The sequence below is a fragment of the Triticum dicoccoides genome, chromosome 5A (genome assembly GCF_002162155.2).
Source record: "Triticum dicoccoides isolate Atlit2015 ecotype Zavitan chromosome 5A, WEW_v2.0, whole genome shotgun sequence".
In the NCBI taxonomy this organism is placed as follows: Eukaryota; Viridiplantae; Streptophyta; class Magnoliopsida; order Poales; family Poaceae; genus Triticum; species Triticum dicoccoides.
Window position 1 is genome coordinate 125615055 of NC_041388.1, and position 10474 is coordinate 125625528.

Genomic DNA, 10474 nt, shown 5'->3' on the forward strand with positions numbered 1-10474 from the left:
CGGGGAGAGCCCCCGAGGCCCGAGCCGCCGCCGCCCTTCGTCTTCGCGCCCGGTGGCCGGCGCCACCACGGGCCGCACCGCGCCACCGCGGGCGACCTCGCCTCTCTGCCGGCCGGTGGCCGCCGCCCCACGCCCGAGCCGGCTCCGCCGTGCTCCTCCTCGCCGCCCCGGGCCACCGCCTCCTCCGGCGCCGACCTCGCCGCCCGCCGACGCCGGCAAGTCCCCGGCGAGCTCCTCCACAGGTCGGTCGCCACTGTTCCGGCGAACCCCGGCGACCTCCTCGGGAAGCATGCTGGATCTAAGATCTAGAAGGAGGCGGTTGACTTTCTCTCCCGAACCCTAGTTTTTCGGGCATACTTTGACTAGTGATATCTCCGCATCCGTAACTCCGTTTTGGACATATAGTATATCAGAATGTTCGTCTCGACGAGTACATCATTTCATTCCATTGCATCATTTTCATTTGAGTTCATCTTGATGCCAGAAATGCTGCTATAAGGAGGCTTCGTGAGTTAATTGTCAGATCTGCTAGTTCATCTTAGACTTTTGTTATTTTTGCCATGATTATTGTGTGCATGATATGCCTGTGAGTCCTTCATATGTTTTGTTAAGCATTTTGTCTTCTTTCCAGAGGTGCAACCCATGCATTTTTAGGATATGTGTGGTGACTTGTGCAAGCTTGCAAAGTGAGGCACCCGGGAAATCTGTTTTCAGAGACTTAGTAGTTTTCACTAAGTCTGGGATTATTTAGTTCATGATGCCATATGTTCAGCTTGTTTCCTAGTGATCCGTGCCTCTTTTGAGGATGATCAGTAAAAGAGTTTTGTTAATCATGTTATGCTCTATCCATCCATGTCTTTGTCTGCAATTTTGGAGCACCATAGCTTGAGTCAATCGAGCTCTACTTTTGCTTCGTGGTGAATCTGGGCAGATCGTCAACTCGTTTGCGATTTTGCCGATGTTATTGTAGTTGATCCGTGCATGCTATGCCCTTGTTCTTGCCATGTATAGCTTGTATTTTGTGCCTTCTTAATGGATGTATGCTTGCCTTGCCATGACTTGCACCGTAGTGAGTGCATCGAGCTTGTTTACATGCCTTTGTGAGTTATATTTCAGCATGTCTTAGTTTTCACTAAGTCTGAAAACTGATTGTGTTTTAGCTATGTTCGTGTGCCCGTTAGTATATTTTTGTGAACCCTTTTGGCCCCAGATCACTTTGGGTCTTTTGTTAAGCTTGTTGAGTAGCTCCATGCCATGTTCTTACTTGTCATGTTCAGGTCATGTATCATGTTGTTTTGCTGCTTCGAAGAGGGCTTCGTGATCTGAAATTTCAGACAAGTGTTAATTTCACTAAGTCTGGAATCTGTTTTGCATTTGCGTTTTTGCCATGCTTGTTTGAACCTCTTAATGGATGAATTGGCCATGGCTCAGTGCTAGTCTTTTGTTAAGCATCTTGTGTGCATCCTTTCCATGTATTTTGTTGTCATGTTTGGTGGCTGTAGCATGTTCATTTCGTTGCATTTAGGTGCCTACTTGCTGTAAATCGCAGACCAGTGTCATTCTTAAAACGCTTGCCATTTCCAAACCGTAACTCCGATTCGGATGATCTTTATATCGTTTTCAAGCGATTTCATCCCCTCTTTCCAGTGGCACCCTTGGAATTCCAAGTGAAGGCCAGGTTCATGCTTTTCCTGTCATATCTTGCATTTCGCATCCCGCATCGCATCCCGCATAGCATACCATCTTTGCATCTTATTGTTTGAGCTTGCACGTGGTTGATTGTATCCTTGTTGCTTGTTTGTCTTGTTTGGGTAGAGCCGGGAGACGAGTTCGCTACTGAGGAGCCCATTGAGTTTGCTTGTGAGGATCCAGCCAACTCTGACAACTGTGCAGACAAGATGATCATACCCTCGAAATCACTACTATCTTTGCTATGCTAGTTTGCTCGCTCTTGCTATGCCAATGCTACGATGCCTACCTTTTGCTTGTCAGCCTCCCAATTGCCATGGCAAACCTCTAACCCACCTTGTCCTAGAAAACCGTTGATTGGCTATGTTACCGCTTTGCTCAGCCCCTCTTATAGCGTTGCTAGTTGCAGGTGAAGATTGGAGGCCGTTCCTTGTTGGAACATCATTTATTTATTTGTTGGGGATATCATTATATTGCCATGTTATCTTAATGCATCTATATACTTGGTAAAGGGTGGAAGGCTCAGCCTCTCGCCTAGTGTTTTGTTCCACTCTTGCCGCCCTAGTTTCCGTCATATCGGTGTTATGTTCCCGGATTTTGTGTTCCTTACGCGGTTGGGTTATAATGGGAACCCCTTGATATTACGCCTTGATTAAAGCTTTTCTAGCAATGCCCAACCTTGGTTTTACCATTTGCCACCTAGCCTTTTTTTCTTTCCCTTGGGTTCTGCAGACTCAAGGGTCATCTTATTTTAGCCCCCCCACGGGCCAGTGCTCCCTCTAAGTGTTGGTCCAAACTGAGCTGCCTGCGGGGCCACCTCGGGGAAACTTGAGGGTTGGTTTTACTCGTAGCTAGTCTCATCTGAGTGTGCCCTGAGAAAGAGATATGTGCAGCTCCTATCAGGATTTGTCGGCACATTCGGGCGGTGTTGCTGGTCTTGTTTTAACCTGTCGAAGTGTCTTGAGTTACCGAGATACCGAGTCTGATCGAAACGTCTTGGGAGGAGGTCTATTCCTTCGTTGACCGTGAGAGCTTGTCATGGGCTAAGTTGGGACTCCCCTGCAGGGACTGAACTTTCGAAAGCCGTGCCCGCGGTTATGGGCAGATGGGAATTTGTTAATGTCCGGTTGTAGAGAACTTGAACCTTAATTAATTAAAGTGAATCAACTGAGTGTGTTACCGTGATGGCCTCTTCTCGGCGGAGCCCGGGAAGTGGACACGGTGTTGGAGTTATGCTTGTGCAGGTTGTTCTTCTAGATTCTCACTCGCGCTTTGCCTCCTCTTCTCGCTCTCTTTTGCGTATAAGATAGCCACCATATATGCTAGTCGCTTGCTGCAACTCCACTTATATTGGCCTTATCTATTCCTATAAGCTTAAATAGTCTTGATCGCGAGGGTGCGAGATTGCTGAGTCCCTGTGGCTCACAGATACTATAACTCCAGATGCAGGTCCAGGTGATTCCGCTCCAGGTGACGAGTACGAGCTCAAGTGGGAGTTCGACGAGGACTCTCAGCGTTATTATGTCTCTTTTCCTGACGATCAGTAGTGGTGCCTAGTTGGGGTTTGATTCAGGGCCTTGTCGCATGTTGGGTTTTCTTCTATTTTGGCGCCGTAGTCGGGCCATGAGTGTTTGTATGATGGATGTTATTTATGTACTCTGATGTGACGTGGCGAGTGTAAGCCAACTATGTTTCTCCCCTTTTTTATTATGCTTTACATGGGATGTTGTAATGATTGCCTAACTTGCGACATTGTTTTCAATGCGGTTATGTCTCTAAGTCATGCCTCGACACGTGGGAGCTATAGCCGCATCGAGGGCGTTACAGCCGCTCCCCCTCGTTCCCCACCGCAACCGAGCGCCGCCATGGCCTCGCCGCCGTAGAACTCGCGGCCACCGCGACCTCCAAGCCCCTCCGACGTGTCCGCTCGCTCCGCCTCCCTCGACTACGCCTCCCCGTCAAGACGCAGGACGCCGGGCACCCTCGAACGCTGCCCCAGCCTCGTCTTCTTCCTCGGATCCCCGGCGCGTCTCCGACGAGCGCCGTCGACTCTACAGCTCCTAAATCCCCCAAGGGCCTTTCGTGTGTGCCGCTCGGTGAGCTCCCCCGCCTCCTGTTCCTCCTCGTGTAGCCCCTCGCGCACCGTAGCATCGTCGTTGCCGTTGCCGTGAGCCCGTCGCCGCCGTGGCCACAGCCGTCGTCACGCTCGCTCAGACTCGCCGTTGTACTCCTTGGGTTCCTAGGAGCCCAACGCGCCTGCGCACGCTCCCTCCCGTGCCTCCTAACGCCGTCCCCGTTGAGCGCCCGAATGCGCTGCCACCTGCGCTCGTCGCCGGCGTGCCTCCGGTGACCAAATGGTCACGGGCGAGTGCCCCTTGCGTTCGCCGCCTCGCGTACGCCTCGCCTGGCCTCTCCTTTCATTCGCTAACATGATGCGTCGTCATTTCCTCCCGCGCCCGACTCCGGCCTTCCGCCGATGAGCTCGCCGCGCTCGATTCCGGCCACCACTGCCCGCGTAACCACCGCCAACCACCGTGTCGTCGTCTTGCCGTTCTAACGCACCCGGCCGCGCTCGATTTGGTGCCCCATGGGCGAAATCCGACGCTCGCCGGTGTTCGGCCGCTGCGCACGAGCTCGCCGGAGCTACTCCGGCGGCTCCGCTGAGCTGGCACCCCGGGGCCCCACCCTGGGTCACTGCCTGTGGGCCTGGGGGCCCCAACTGGCCACGTTGACCGAAGTCAACTACACTGATGTGGCAGCTACTGCCACTGACATGCGGGCCCCATGCCATAAAAAGAATAAAAACAAATAGATAAACTGCTAATTAACTAAATTAATTAATTAAAACCTAATCTCTCACTGACTACTAGGCCCCACCTGCTAATTAAACCATTCAGTTAGTTTTAAAACTCTGTTAATGCCCCTGACAATGACATGTGGGTCCCATTGGACCCACCTGTCTGGTTTGACTGGTCAACCGACCAGTTGACCTGCTGACATCACTCTGATGTCATGCCTGCGTCATTATTCACTGTTTTGGATAATGTTAGAATTAAATAACTAATTAAAATCATAAAATGATTTAAATCTTTAGAAAATCATATCTTTTAATCCGTAACTCGGATGAAAATACTTTCTACATGAAAGTTGCTCAGAACAACGAGACGAATCCGGATACGCAACCCGTTCGTCCGCCACGCATCCCTAGCATACCAAACACGCACCTTTCCCCCTTCGGTTCATCTGTGTGAAAACGCGAAACACCGGGAATACTTTCCCGGATGTTTTCCCCCTTCACTGGTACCACCTCGTACCGCGTTAGGGCACGCCTGGCATCGCGCTTTGTCATGTCATGCATCATCATGCATTTGTTTGCATTATATTTATTGTTTCTTCCCCCTCTTCTCTCGCTAGATATCGACACCGATGCCGCTGCTACCCAGTACGACTACGGTGTTGACGACCCCTCTCTCTTGCCAGAGCAACCAGGCAAGCCCCCCCTTGATCACCAGATATTGCCTACTCTCCTCTATACTGCTTGCATTAGAGTAGTGTAGCATGTTACGGCTTTCCGTTAATCCTATCCTGATGCATAGCCTGTCCTTGCTACTACTGTTGTTACCTTTACCTGCAATCCTAATTCTTAGTATAGGATGCTAGTTTATCATCAGTGGCCATACATTCTTGTCCGTCTGCCATGCTATACTATCGGGCCGTGATCACTCGGGAGTTGATCACGGGTATATACATATACATAATATATGATACTTGTGGTGACTAAAGACGACTCGGCTCGTAGGAGTACCCGCGAGTGATCCACGGATTGGGTCCGAAAGGATGTTTGTCCCGACGGCCCTCTGAGTGGATCTTTGTGGCGAAGCGACAGGGTAGGTTGAGACCACCTAGGAGAGAGGTGGGCCTGGCCCTGGTCAGCGTTCGCGGTTATTTCAAAATAACACGTTTAATGAGATCTTGGTATTTGATCTGAGTCTGGCTACTGGCCTATATGCACTAACCATCTACGCGGGGACAGTTATGGGCACTCAACGTCGTGGTATCAGCCGAAGCCTTCATGACTTCAGCGACTGAGCGGCGCGTGCCGGGTTGGACTGGAACGCCTACTCTTGTATAAGGGAGGCTAGGTCTGCTCACCGGCCGCGTACGCAACGTGCAGGTGTGCAATGGGCGATGGGCCCAGACCCCTGCGCCATAGGATTTAGACCGGCGTGCTGACCTCTCTGTTGTGCCTAGGTAGGGCTGCGACGTGTTGATCTTTCGAGGCCGGACATGACCCAGGAAAGTGTGTCCGGCCAAATGGGATCGAGCGTGTTGGGTTATGTGGTGCACCCCTGCAGGGAAGTTAATCTATTCGAATAGCTGTGATCTTCGGTAACAGGACGACTTGGAGTTGTACCTTGACCTTATGACAACTAGAACCGGATACTTAATAAAACACACCCTTCCAAGTGCCAGATACAACCGGTGATCGCTCTCTCACAGGGCGACGAGGGGAGGATCATCGGTTAGGATTATGCTACACGATGCTACTTGGTGAACTTACCATCTACTCTCTTCTACATGCTGCAAGATGGAGGTGGCCAGAAGCGTAGTCTTCGAAAGGACTAGCTATCCCCCTCTTATTCTGGCATTCTGCAATTCAGTCCACATATGATACCCTTATTCCATTTGATACCAATGCATACATATGTAGTGTAGCTCCTTGCTTGCGAGTACTTTGGATGAGTACTCATGGTTGCTTTTCTCCCCCTTTTCCCCTTTCCTATATCTGATTGCTGCAACCAGATGTTGGAGTCCAGGAGCCAGACGCCACTGTTGATGATGACTACTACTACTCGGGAGGTGCCTACTACTACGTGCAGCCTGCTGACGACGACCAGGAGTAGTTTAGGAGGATCCCAGGCAGGAGGCCTGCGCCTCTTTCGATCTGTATCCTAGTTTGTGCTAGCCATCTTATGGCATCTTGTTTAACTTATGTTTGTACTCAGATATTGTTGCTTCCGCTGACTCGTCTATGATCGAGCTCTTGTATTCCAGCCCTCGAGGCCCCTGGCTTGTAATATGATGCTTGTATGACTTATTTTATTTGTAGAGTTGTGTTGTGATATCTTCCCGTGAGTCCCTGATCTTGATCGTACACGTTTGCGTGTATGATTAGTGTACGATTAAATCGGGGGCGTCACACCTATGCATCTTGTTCATCGTGATTGTAATTATATATATAATTTTTGGCCTCGCGAAGGTGAAAGCATCGCTCAAGCTTGGGGGAGGCTTAAGTCAATGTTATATTCATGCCCCAATCATGAGCTCTTAAGAGAAATGATTATTGAAAAATTTTATGCTCGGCTTTCTGACAACGATCGCTCCATGCTCGATACTTCTTGTACTGGTTCTTTTATGATTAAGACTATTGAATTCAGATGGGATTTATTGGAGAGGATTAAACGCAACTATGAAGATTGGGATCTCGACGAAGGTAAGGAGTCAGGTATGACACCTAAGTTTGATTGTGTTAAATCTTTTATGGATACTGATGTTTTCCGTAAGTTTAACACTAAATATGGAGTTGACTCTGAGATAGTAGCTTCTTTCTGTGAATCTTTTGCTACTCATGTTGATCTCCCTAAGGAGAAGTGGTTTAAATATAATCCTCCCATTGAAACAAAAGTAGTTGCACCTATTAAAGTTGAAGAAAAAACTATCACTTATGATGATCCTGTTGTTCCCACTGCTTATGTTGAGAAACCACCTTTCCTTGTTAGAATTAAGGATCATGCTAAAGCTTCAACTATAGTCAACAAGAGTAATATTAGGACACAAAACCCCATGATCAAATTAAAGTTGAACCTAATATTGCTATGGTTAAATATCTCTTGGTCGATAATATTGATGGGCAGGTTATTTATTTTTGTGAAGAAACTGCTAGAATTGCTAAGCCTGGTGCTAAGGATAAACATAGACCTGTTATAGGCATGCCTGTTATTTCTGTTAAAATAGGAGCTCATTGTTATCATGGCTTATGTGATATGGGTGCTAGTGCTAGTGCAATACCTCATACCTTATACAAAGAAATTATGCATTATATTGCACCTGCTGAGATAGAAGATATCGATGTTACAATTAAGCTTGACAATAGAGATACTATTTCACTGATTGGGATTGTTAGAGATGTTGAAGTCTTGTGTGGGAAGGTTAAATATCCCGCTGATTTTCTTGTTCTTGGTTCCCCACAAGATAGCTTTTGTCCCATTATATTTGGTAGACCCTTCTTAAATACTGTTAATGGTAGGATAGACTGCGAAAAGGATGTTGTTACTATTGGTTTGGGTGATATGTCTCATGAGTTTAACTTCTCTAAATTTCGTAGACAACCCCTTGATGAGGAATTACCTAGTAAGGATATGCCTCCTAATGATCCTTTAGAACAATATTTGCTCGACCATGAAAATGATATGTTCATGAATGAAAGAAGGGAAATAGATGAAGTATTCTTTAAACAAGGACCTATTCTGAAACACAACTTGCCTGTTGAAATCCTAGGGGATCCTCCTCCACCCAAGGGTGATCCCGTGCTTGAGCTTAAACCGTTACATGATACTCTTAACTATGCTTATCTTGATGAAAAGAAGTATCCTGTTATTATTAGTGCTAACTTTTGAGAGCATGAAGAAAAGAAATTATTGAAAACTCTCAAGAAGCATCGTGCTGCTATTGGATATACTCTTGAAGTTCTTAAGGGCATTAGTCCCCCTCTATATCAACACAAAATAAATTTGAAGAAGGATGCCAAACCAGTTATTGACCACCAACGACGGCTAAATCCTAAGATGAAAGAAGTGGCAAGAAAGGAAACATTAAAACTCCTTGAGGCAGGTATAATTTATCCCGTTGCTGATAGTCAGTGGGTAAGTCCTGTCCATTGTGTCCCTAAGAAGGGAGGTATTACCGTTGTTCCTAATGATAAAGATGAATTGATCCCACAAAGAATCATTACAGGTTATAGGATGGTAATTGATTTCCGCAAATTAAATAAAGCTACTAAAAGATCATTACCCTTTGCCTTTTATTGATCAAATGCTAGAAAGATTATCTAAACATACACATTTTTGCTTTCTAGATGGTTACTCTGGTTTCTCTCAAATACCTGTGTCAGCTGATGATCAAGCAAAGACCACTTTTACTTGCCCTTTCGGTACCTTTGCTTATAGACGCATGCCTTTTGGTTTATGTAATGCACCTGCTACCTTTCAAAGATGCATGATGGCTATATTCTCTGACTTTCGTGAAAAGATTTGTGAGGTTTTCATGGATGATTTCTCTGTTTATGGATCCTCTTTTGATGATTGCTTGAGCAACCTTGATCGAGTTTTGCAGAGATGTGAAGAAACTAATCTTGTCTTGAATTGGGAGAAGTGCCACTTTATGGTTAATGAAGGTATTGTCTTGGGGCATAAAATTTCTGAAAGAGGTATTGAAGTTGACAAAGCTAAAGTTGATGCTATTGAAAAGATGCCGTGTCCCAAGGACATCAAAGGTATAAGAAGTTTTCTGGGCCATGCCGGTTTTTAAAGGAGGTTCATTAAGGACTTCTCAAAAATTTCTCGGCCTCTGACTAACCTATTACAAAAAGATATTCCTTTTGTCTTTGATGATGATTGTGTAGAAGCATTTGAAATACTTAAGAAAGCCTTGATTTCTGCATCTATTGTTCAGCCACCTGATTGGAATTTACCCTTTGAAATTATGTGTGATGCTAGTGATTATGTTGTAGGTGCTGTTCTAGGACAAAGAGTTGATAAGAAATTGAATGTTATACAGTGTGCTAGTAAAACTCTAGACAATGCCCAGAGAATTATGCTACTACCCAAAAGGAATTCTTAGCAGTTGTATTTGCTTCTGATAAGTTCAGAACTTATATTGTTGATTCTAAAGTAACTATTCACACTGATCATGCTGCTATTAAATATCTTATGGAAAAGAAAGATGCTAAACCTAGACTTATTAGATGGGTTCTCTTGCTACAAGAATTTGATTTGCACATTATTGATAGGAAGGGTGCTGAGAACCCCGTTGCAGAGAACTTGTCTAGGTTAGAAAATGTTCTTGATGACCCACTACCTATTGATGATAGCTTTCCTGATGAACAATTAAATGTCATAAATGCTTCTCGTACTGCTCCATGGTATGTTGATTATGCTAATTACATTGTTGCTAAATTTATACCACCTAGTTTCACATACCAGCAAAAGAAAAAGTTCTTCTATGATTTAAGACATTACTTTTGGGATGAACCACATCTTTATAAAGAAAGAGTAGATGGTATTATTAGACGTTGTGTACCTGAGCTTGAACAGGAACAGATCCTACGCAAGTGTCATTCCGAGGCTTATGGAGGGCACCACGTTGGAGATAGAACTGCACATAAGGTATTGCAATCCGGTTTTTATTGGCCTACTCTCTTCAAGGATGCCCGTAAGTTTGTCCTATCTTGTGATGAGTTTCAAAGAATTGGTAATATTAGTGGACGTCAAGAAATGCCTATGAATTATTCACTTGTTATTGAACCATTTGATGTTTGGGGCTTTGATTATATGGGACCTTTTCCTTCCTCTAATGGGTATACACATATTTTAGTTGCTGTTGATTATGTTACTAAGTGGGTAGAAGCTATTCCAAGTAGTAGTGCTAATCATAACACCTCTATTAAGATGCTTAAAGAAGTTATTTTTTCGAGGTTTGGAGTCCCTAGATATTTAATGACTGATGG